General features: G+C 35.9%; 1 protein-coding gene across 1 annotated transcript in view; it reads right to left on the reverse strand.

Annotated features, from left to right (window-relative positions):
- The window catches only part of LOC115230791 (substance-K receptor-like), a 328,598-nt gene that overhangs the window by 314,308 nt on the left and 4,290 nt on the right, over positions 1–10,000 (reverse strand). The gene's annotated exons all lie outside the window — the stretch shown is intronic.

The raw sequence follows: 10,000 nt of genomic DNA on the forward strand, positions 1-10,000 counted from the left end.
AGAGACGGAATCCGCACCTCAGGAAATTATACCAAATCTGCAAAGAGATTAACAGCAAATCTGGCATACTGGTGCACTCGGATTAAACAGAGAATGTATACCACATGGATTATAAGGATTACAACAACCTAATTAGAAAGATCTTAAAGGACTATAGGATTACAACGGAGAATACATTACTAGATATTAAAAACGACAACCAAGCGGATTATGTGCGAACTTGGTATAGATGAGAGAGCTGAACCATACAAAGCTAGGACCCCACGGATTACATTAAAGGATCACAAACCCAACTTTGCAAACCAAACCCACGGTCAGGCTTATACGCACATCCAATCGGACTTAGGGAAATTAAGTAAAATAATCATGGACAGACACATACCTACCCTTAGGAATGAAGTTAAGCTAGGTTTATGGTCTAATTCTTTTAAAGTATTATACTGGTTCAGAAACATTAGGGATAAAAAGAACTCGTATGTATGTATGTATGTATGTATGTATGTATGTATGTATGTATGAACGTATATAACACAAGGTATTAAAAAATGGTCATTACATATTTTCCGTTATTGGAGTAAATTTGGCTTACAGATGTTTCCAGTAGTAATTATAGGTTCGTCACTGATAGGTTTACTCAAGTAGTCTATTGATCTGTTGAGAAAAATTGAACGACCTGAAAAAATAATGCTTCTTTCGTCAAAACCTTTTTTTTTTTCTTTCTGGTTTAAAAAAATGCAGAACACTGAAGGAACGATATCTTTAAAATTTATTTACGGGAAACGTTTTGAATATTCAAATAAAGCTTCTGTTCGATTATGCCTGCCACAGTCTAATGATGCTCACTAGTGAACCAGTTTTGGGGGAATTGCACCGAGCTGCGCCGATATAATGTAGGAGAAATATAGTAACAATAACAACAATTTTTGGATGGAATTTATAAACATTTGATGCATCGCTACGCGCGTTTCCATAAGTCATATGTCTCTTAAGATCATAGTCCGTATTACTGGGATTCTTACAGTTTAGTCCGTGGTGTCCGTGGGCATCGGGTAGATCATCTTCATGGATACATTTCTTCAGGTGATATGACACTGTTTTATATATATATATATATATATATATATATATATATATATATGTGGTGTGTGGTGTGTGTGTGTGTGTGTGCGTGCGTGTGTGGGTGTGTGTGAGTGAGTGTGTTATATTGTAATTGACCTTTGAGGTGTTTCAATTTTCATGATACTTTGCTTCGTGTGAGGAGACCACAGTGGACAACAGTATTCAAAGTGGGGTCGGACAAATGTAGAGAAGAGGGGGATAATGGTGTGGATATCTCTCATCTAGGAGGTTCTGAGAATCCAAGAACACATTCTGCGGGCCATGTCAACTTCGTTGTTTATAAGAGCGGCCTAGCTTATTTTGTTATCCACAATTACTCCCAAGTCTCTGATGTTGTTGGATGCCATGAGAGTTTCACCTGAAGGAAGGGAGTATGGGAGTTTCAGGGTATCCTCTTTTCCGAAGTGGATTAATTCAAATTTGTCCTCGTTCAGCAGTATTTTATTCTTTTCCGACCATTGGATGACAGCCAATAGATCTGACTGAAGGCATGTCCGGTCACCCACTTCATTGATATACCTATTATTTTAAGGAATTTCATTCCTCAAAAACAATAGGTATTGAACCAGTATTTCCTTGAATGAAACCATCCCTTCATAAGGTTAACACAACTGTTTTGATCTATATGTATGTATATGTATATTACACACATGCATGCACATAGATATACATACATAATATATATATATATATATATATATATATATATATATATTATATATATATATATATATATATAATATATATATTATATGTAGAAAAATACAAACTGGGACAAGAACGCAAAACATTTTTAGAAGACGATACAAAAAACCACGGACGGGACATTCGAAGCCTTCAATCTTCAGTTAAGAACCGGATCATCCTTGCAATTTCGGCTGATTTGCGAGGATGATCCGGTTCTTGACTGAAGATTGAAGGCTTCGAATGTCCCGTCCGTGTTTTTTGTATCGTCTTCTAAATGTTTTGCGTCTTTGTCCAAGTTTGTATTTTTCTACATATAATATATATAGCGGCGCCCGTACCCTTTTTGGTTTTGTATGTAAGTATATATATCCGGGTTGCGGATCCGTGGAACAAGCTGCCAGACGAGATGGTGAAGATGCCGACGACCGCTTTGTTCAAAGCCTCCCTGGACCTCAAGTGGCCTGAACTCTTTACATGAACACCACCCTGTACTTAACTCCATGTCCCCCTACATGGCCTTGCTATTTGCTTTTGAGCCAAATTAACTAACTAACTAACTAACTAACATGTATAATAAAATATATACACACAATATTAGATATGTACATATATACACAAGGGCACTACATGAGCACCTACATCGCAAAAACAATAGAAGTTAAAAAATACTTCTGTACCACTGAATGGTCAGAAACCCATTACAGACATGATAGGAAAAAAATTTTCTTTCCTATCATGTCTGTAATGGATTTGTGACTATGTAGGTGCTCATGCAATGCCCTTCCGTATATATGTACGTATCTAATATTGTATGTATATATTCTATTAATTTGCCTGTACGGTTGATAATTCGCTTGCTACTCGTGATGGTATTTTAATAATACCATTCCTATATATATATATATATATATCCGTATAGATATTAGATATATGCATGTAAATGTATGTATTTTTGTGTGCATGTGTGTTTGGTTTTCTCCGTCTCACCAGCGTTTAAACTAGCAGCGTTTTATGTTTAACATAACTCGTTACCTTTCAGATGATTTTAGATAAAAATTGTTTTAAATTAATTGTTTTAACTCGTACTTTTGGGATAAATGATGTTTGCTCCTAATGAAACATCTGTTTAAATCAACTTAATTATGAATTATCTGGAAACTTTATGGTTTTCTGCTTTTCTTTCTAAATATATTTACGTTGTTGTGGGTGATGTGTGTGCGTGTGTATGTGTGTCTATTTGTTAATATGTATATATTCATGCTTGTGTGTCTATATATATATATATATATATATGTATGTATGTGTGTGTGTGTGTGTGGTGTGTGTGTGTATTCGATTCCCGGACTGGGTTGTGTGTTGTGTTCTTGAGCAGGACACTTTATTTTACATTGGTCCAGTTCACTCAGCTGTAGAAATGAGTTGCGACGTCGTCACGGGGACCGAACTGTAAAGGCCTTTGCCTTTCCCTTGGATAACATTGGTGGTGTATAGTGGGAAGGATGGTACGGATGGGCGACTGCTGGTCTTCCATAAACAACTTTGCTCGGATTTGTGCCTCGGGGCGGGAAGGGGAAACTTTCTACGTGCAATCCTATTGTCATTCATGACAGAAAAGGGGAGGTCTTTACCTTATATATATCTGTATGTGTGTGTGTGTGTATCAAACTGTCTCAAGTGTAACTGCCCGAAACAGTCATGACTTCTGCTACCTGACTGAGGAAAGAAGGCCACGAATCACCCGTCTTTTTTTACCTGTCCTTCGAATTGTTGATTCTTTTGTCCGCCTTTTTATCGTCTATCTGACCGAATGTTTTATAGTCCTCTAATGCGTTTTTGTTGTATGTATATATATATATATATATATATATATATATATATATATATTATATATATATATATATGTATGTATGTATGTATGTATGTATGAATGTATGTATATATGATAGATCGTTAGCCACTACACGCATTTCTTTCTCTCCTTGTTTTTTTTTTCTGTATCCCTTTCTGTAGAAGAGCGTAGGCTCGAAACGTAAAATACTTTTTCTATTCCTGACCGTTATACTAATACATCTGTTTGTTTTGTACACCACCTGTTTTCGTCTTTTGGTTTTTTTCGTAAACTCTCCCTATATATATATTATATATATATATATATATATATATATATGTAATGAATCAGTTTATGCAAAGCAGAGAAGAGAGAACATCCAATTTTTCTGTTATGCCGTCATTAATGTTCTTCTGTTTTTGCCAATGACTGCAAAATAACAAATAGGAAATTCGCTCTTCTCTGTTTTCCTCAAACTGATTCATTATTATTTCTCTTCTATCGAAAAGTATCTTTAGAGACAACTGGGTTTTCAGGCGTGAGGGGGTACAAAGAATAGTTAAACCAACCAACTGAGGGTACATAACCTCGCGTATGTTAACCAGCATTATCAATGGGTTGAGGTGTATATTGGCACCCGCTTCGATTATACATCCCTATCAATCAAAAATTTAGGAAAATCTTTGGAAACTAGACCCTGTGTGTGTGTGTGTGTGTGTGTGTGTGTGTGTGTGTGTGTGTGTGTGTGTGTGCGCGTGCGTGTCCGTGTCCCCATGAACGTAAAAAATTTTGTGTACGCATTCATGTTTCAAGTCATAGATATTATTATATACGCAGAATTGTGTTTTGACAAATATCTATGCTGTCGTAGAACTGATTAGGCGTTGTTTTTTTCTGGTGCGTGAAACTCAATGTTTTTACTTCTCAATTTTGATACAGGCCCAGTCACGGACTAATAATTACAAGGAGAAATCTAAAGCTACGGTTCGGATGGGGCATCTGCAGATTTCTCATTATCTCAGCATAGATGTTAACTAAAGGAGGACATTCCCTTTGTATTATTTCATGTCGTCGGTGATTATAAGCTCTACATCCATGTAACTTTCTTCTGTAATGTTCTAGCCACAACATCATGTGTCATGCGAATATATACTTTGATAATATTCTCAGAAACAACTTTTGGTGGCATTTTCTCTGTTCAAAGCCACAAAGCCTGCAACGTTTGTCGCATAAAGTTTGCTTAACGTCATCCCTATTCCATTGATGCAAAACGTGTTTTGTTGTGACTTCTTATTTTTGGGTAGCAAATATACATCATCATTAAGTTTAAAATTACTGCTGCGGGTTATCAATTTTCGGGTTTTATCATCAAAGCCCGTCTTTCGTTTAGCTTCCAATTAAATAACAGCAAACACAAAGTTGATTATTTATTTACTTTGTGATGAAACATCTGAAGATCATATTTCCTTTATCCAAGGTATTATACTCATTAGATAAGCATTTCTTGTATCGTACCTTATCTAATATCGGAGAAATAGGTCGTAGATATAATGTTGCAACATGGGCTTGTAGTTCTGCTGTGTTTTCTACAAACATGTATAAAAACCCTGGACAAACGTCATATTGTTATCCTTCGAAAATGTCTTAAACAGTCCGAAACCTTTTTTGAAATATATCTCCATGATGCTGTTTCCCAACATTGACGAAGGCAAGTCGTCTATGGTCATCATAATATTACCTGGAACAGGCTAAAATCAAAAGGACCTTAGCATCCACGAGTGAGGAGGGGGAACCAAAGTTCCTCCAACGGTGTACGATCTCTGACCTCACAGTTTTGTGAGTGGCTCAGTGTATCACCTAACTCCTTTCTTCTCAGCTGCTTGTTCAGCTATGATGTTTATTTCTACCAGTGAGCAATTTGGAATTGGTTCAAACAAGTTGTACACATTTTTTATGTGGCATTCTGGTATGTAGTTAGTCGGTAGTGTTACACAATGTGACTAGCATATTTTAAATATCAGTTTTGTTTCTGCTATAATGTCAACCAGTTAAGTATGTTTATATCTCCAACGAGTGCTTGCTGGTAAAGATCAATACCTCCAATAGGTCACTTATTTCCTGAGAAGGAACCTCACAAACCCCTTCGTATATGTAAACTGCTGGTTAATTGAAGTAAAATTTGATCGTAATGATTTTTCAGCCAGCTACTCTTTTCTGAGATCGGATTTTTTCACTGGCAGATTCGAACCCCCGTTTCAGAGTGACCTATCTGTATTCACGTGTTTACAATTTACGGGTTCCAAATATTGCTTTTTATCTTATTTTTCAGTCATTGTTGTAGGAAGTGTATTTATTCGTGTTTGCACGTAACAGACAACGCCTCATAACTGATAACTCTCCGTTGGGCAGTGTTCTCATTTTCCATTTTGGAAAATGGGATCCATGCCATGCGCGCCCGCGATGGACGTGTGTATCTTTTCGCTTGCTTCAGTCATTGGACTGTGGCTATGACGGGACACGGATACACATAGACACACCCACCCGCACATACACACACATACACGCGCATACACATATATATAAAATATCTATATAGATGTGTGTGTATATATATATATATATATATATATATATATATCACAAATTAAAAGAGGGTGGCTTTAACAATTAGAACCTAAAGGCAAAATTAATAGGGGTCACAAAACTAACGGAGGGTACTGACTAGCACCGCTTATGCTAAGATAAGATTTAAATTAACTCTAAAGTCACTAAAACGTTTTACTTAATGGGAAGTATGTCGCTAGCGTACATAGCCGTATCACAATTTCGAATTCTGGTGCGAACCACCTTAATCCTCATCTATGACAATTTCATGGTTCGCTGAACACTCTTCTCGTGTCCGCCTTCCTTCACCAACCAGTAACACAGATCAGTAGCAATATGAAGCGGAGACATCGCGGGCTAAAAGTGTCGCTATTGGACTGACTCGCACACTTGCGCTTTAAAAGCGCATGACTGAATGATGTGTGTTTAATGCAGAAGGTGGGGTATAGCTCAGAAAAAAAGGAAATACAATTAAACATAACAAAGCATCGGCTTATTTAAAATAAGAATGTGATCACACTCTTTGTATATTACCGGTGTGCAAAAACAAAGAAGGAAGAAGGAAGAATCTTGACAGACCGTTCATCGGATTGTTAAGCGCTCCGCAGGGAAGAGACGCACTCCCGCTTTTTTCACTTAGCAATATTCACTCTCTTATTTCACACATAAGGCTTTCTAATGCATACATATGAATATGTGTGTGCGGACATGTAGATTAATCGATAGATCGATTAACTGATAGGCAGATCGTTATGCCTATATGTATGTGTGGGTATAAATAGGCATATAAACATACACATGTGAATATATGTATCACTACATAAATGTATAAATCACATACACACACACACATATTCTTTCTTTTATTTGTTTCAGTCATTCAACTGCGGTCATGCTGGAGCACAGCCTATAGTCGAACGAATTGACCCCAGGACTTATTCTTTGTAAGCCTAGAACTTATTCTATCGGTTATTTTGCCGAACCGCTAAGTTATGGAGTACTTGATTCGTTCGAGTAAAGGTCTTCTGGATGGTGCAGTCGGACAAGTAAAGGATAGGAGGGGGGGAACAAATAAAGGATAAATATGTGAGGCGCTCCAGGTAAAAGAATGTGTGTGTGTGTGTGTGTGTGTGTGTGTTTACCTTGAGGGACTGATTCCCTGTAAAGACATCGGTCTCTAAGTTTGAATCTTTTGAGCACTACTGTCTTCTATACGGAAAATCTCTGGATCTCATCACTGGACTATGTGTGTGTGTATGTGTGTCCGTATGTATGTGTAGAAGTTAATGTTTGTTTTGTATGATTAGTTGTAATGTAAACAATTTTACATTAACCTTTACATTAGCTTTGTAGAGTACATATTTATTATTCTTAAACAAGAATAATATCCACAGTGACTTCGAAGTGTCGGTGGCTTGTTTAAGCCATCGTCGGACTGACAAGAATATTGTTGTTTAAGAATGTTACGTGTGTGCGTGCGTGTGTATGACAGATGAGCGGAATCTCTGGGACGTCCATCCGGTTCCTTGCGTCTCATGTTTAAATGCGTCTCAGTTCAGCTTTACTCTTCAACCTTCCGAAGGCGAAAAGTCGAAAACAATATATCCTTCAATTTGTGAGAGAGAGAGAGAGAGAGAGAGAGAGAGAGAGAGAGAGAGAGGATATCGTCTCATTCCCTAAATATTCTTTGCTTTGTGCCAAAATTAGAATATGTGTGTGTGTGTGTGTGATTGTACATTTATACATTCAAAAATAGATTATTATTGTTGTTGCTGTTGTTGTTGTTATTATTATTATTATTATTATTATTATTATTATTATCATTATTATTATTATTATTATTATTATAAGATGAAATATATTGAATAGTATTCTCGACGCTTTACCTGGAATAAAATGTATGCACTTTACCTTTATTGCATTTCACAACCACAAATTGTTGGGATATATTGGTACGAACGTATTCATAAATGTATTTCTTTACTGCCCACAAGGGGCTAAACATAGAGGGGACAAACAAGGACAGACAAAGGGATTAAGTCGATTACATCGACCCCGAAAGGATGAAAGACAAAGTCGACTTCGGCGGAATTTGAACTCAGAACGTAACGACAGACGAAAATACATGCCGAATGAAGAAGAGCGGCGCACAAACCGCAAACTCACGCACGCAACTCTCATATATACACAACGAAAATTATTTTTCGTCGTGTTTATATGTGTGTGTGTATGCGTAATACACACACACACACACACACACACACACACACACACACACACACATATGTAAATATTTAGGTATGAGTGTGTATGTGTGTATGTAAAAGTATATTTATTCATAGAGGTATACATGCACTTTCACACATTCATATTTATATACATACGTGCTTACCTACATATGTGTGTGTGCGTGTGTGTATATATATATATATACCCATATACATACATACATATACATATATACCCATATGCATACATATATATATATGTATACATACATATACACATACGTATATATATATATATATATATATATATTCAAATGTGACCGCGTGTGTACCGTTGATGATTTTTTTCCTCTGTCTTCCGTTCTCTGGATCTTTCCTTCTCCTATGTTTCCGACGAAGAGCTCCGCTCGAAACGTTAAACCCTCCTTCTTTCCTTCTTTCCTGAGCGTCCAATAACACTATATTTGTTCCACGTCCTCGCGTTGTTGTGTTTATTATTTTTTTTTGTGCGTTCATGTTTGAATTAAGTTTATATATATATACATATATATATATATATATATATATTATATATATATATATATATATATACACTATATATATACATGCATACACTCGCGCACATACAGACGGAATGTGAGAGTGAGTACCTAAGTGTGTGCGTCTTGTCACCAGCCATATCAATATATCTATCCCATGCTTATCTAGACTAATGTAGACAGCTGTGTGCATCTGACTGCTCGCCTGTTTTTACTTAGACAAATCCTCTCATGCAATAATTATTCCTTTAACAGTTCTGCTACGCACCAACACGTTGCTGTGCGTTTCGTGCATTTCACTGACTTTAATCATATTATATCGGAAAAATGCGCCGAGCTGATGTGATTAGATGTACAAATGAATCGGCAGGTAGGAAGGCAAACGTAAAAAGTTACGTGTGTGTGTGTGAGTGCGTGTATATACAATTATATATATATGTGTGTGTGTGTGTGTATGCATATACACATATGTAAATGTGCACATATATATGTGTGTGTATGTATATATATATATATATATACGTATGTATGTTACACACATTTTTACTTGCATATTCGGTCGATTTCTCAATTTCTCCCCCACATATATTCTCTCTCTCGCTCTCTTTATTTTTCCTCTCTGTTTTCACATACACGCACTACACACACATATGCGCATATATGTACGTGTATGTATGTGTGTATATATGCATATATATATATATATATATATATATATATATATATATATATATATATAGATAGATAGATAGATAGATAGATAGATAGATAGATGATAGATAGATAGATAGATAGATAGATAGATAGATAGATAGATAGATATAGATATGTATTATGTGTGTGTGTACCTCATTGTATACACATTTATAGACAAAAACTTACACATACGCACATACTTAAACACATGTATATATATTTATATATTTATATATGTATATATATATACATATATATACTCACATACATATACATGCATGTATCTATATGTTTACATA

Source organism: Octopus sinensis, linkage group LG2, assembly GCF_006345805.1.
Source record: "Octopus sinensis linkage group LG2, ASM634580v1, whole genome shotgun sequence".
Taxonomy (NCBI): Eukaryota; Metazoa; Mollusca; class Cephalopoda; order Octopoda; family Octopodidae; genus Octopus; species Octopus sinensis.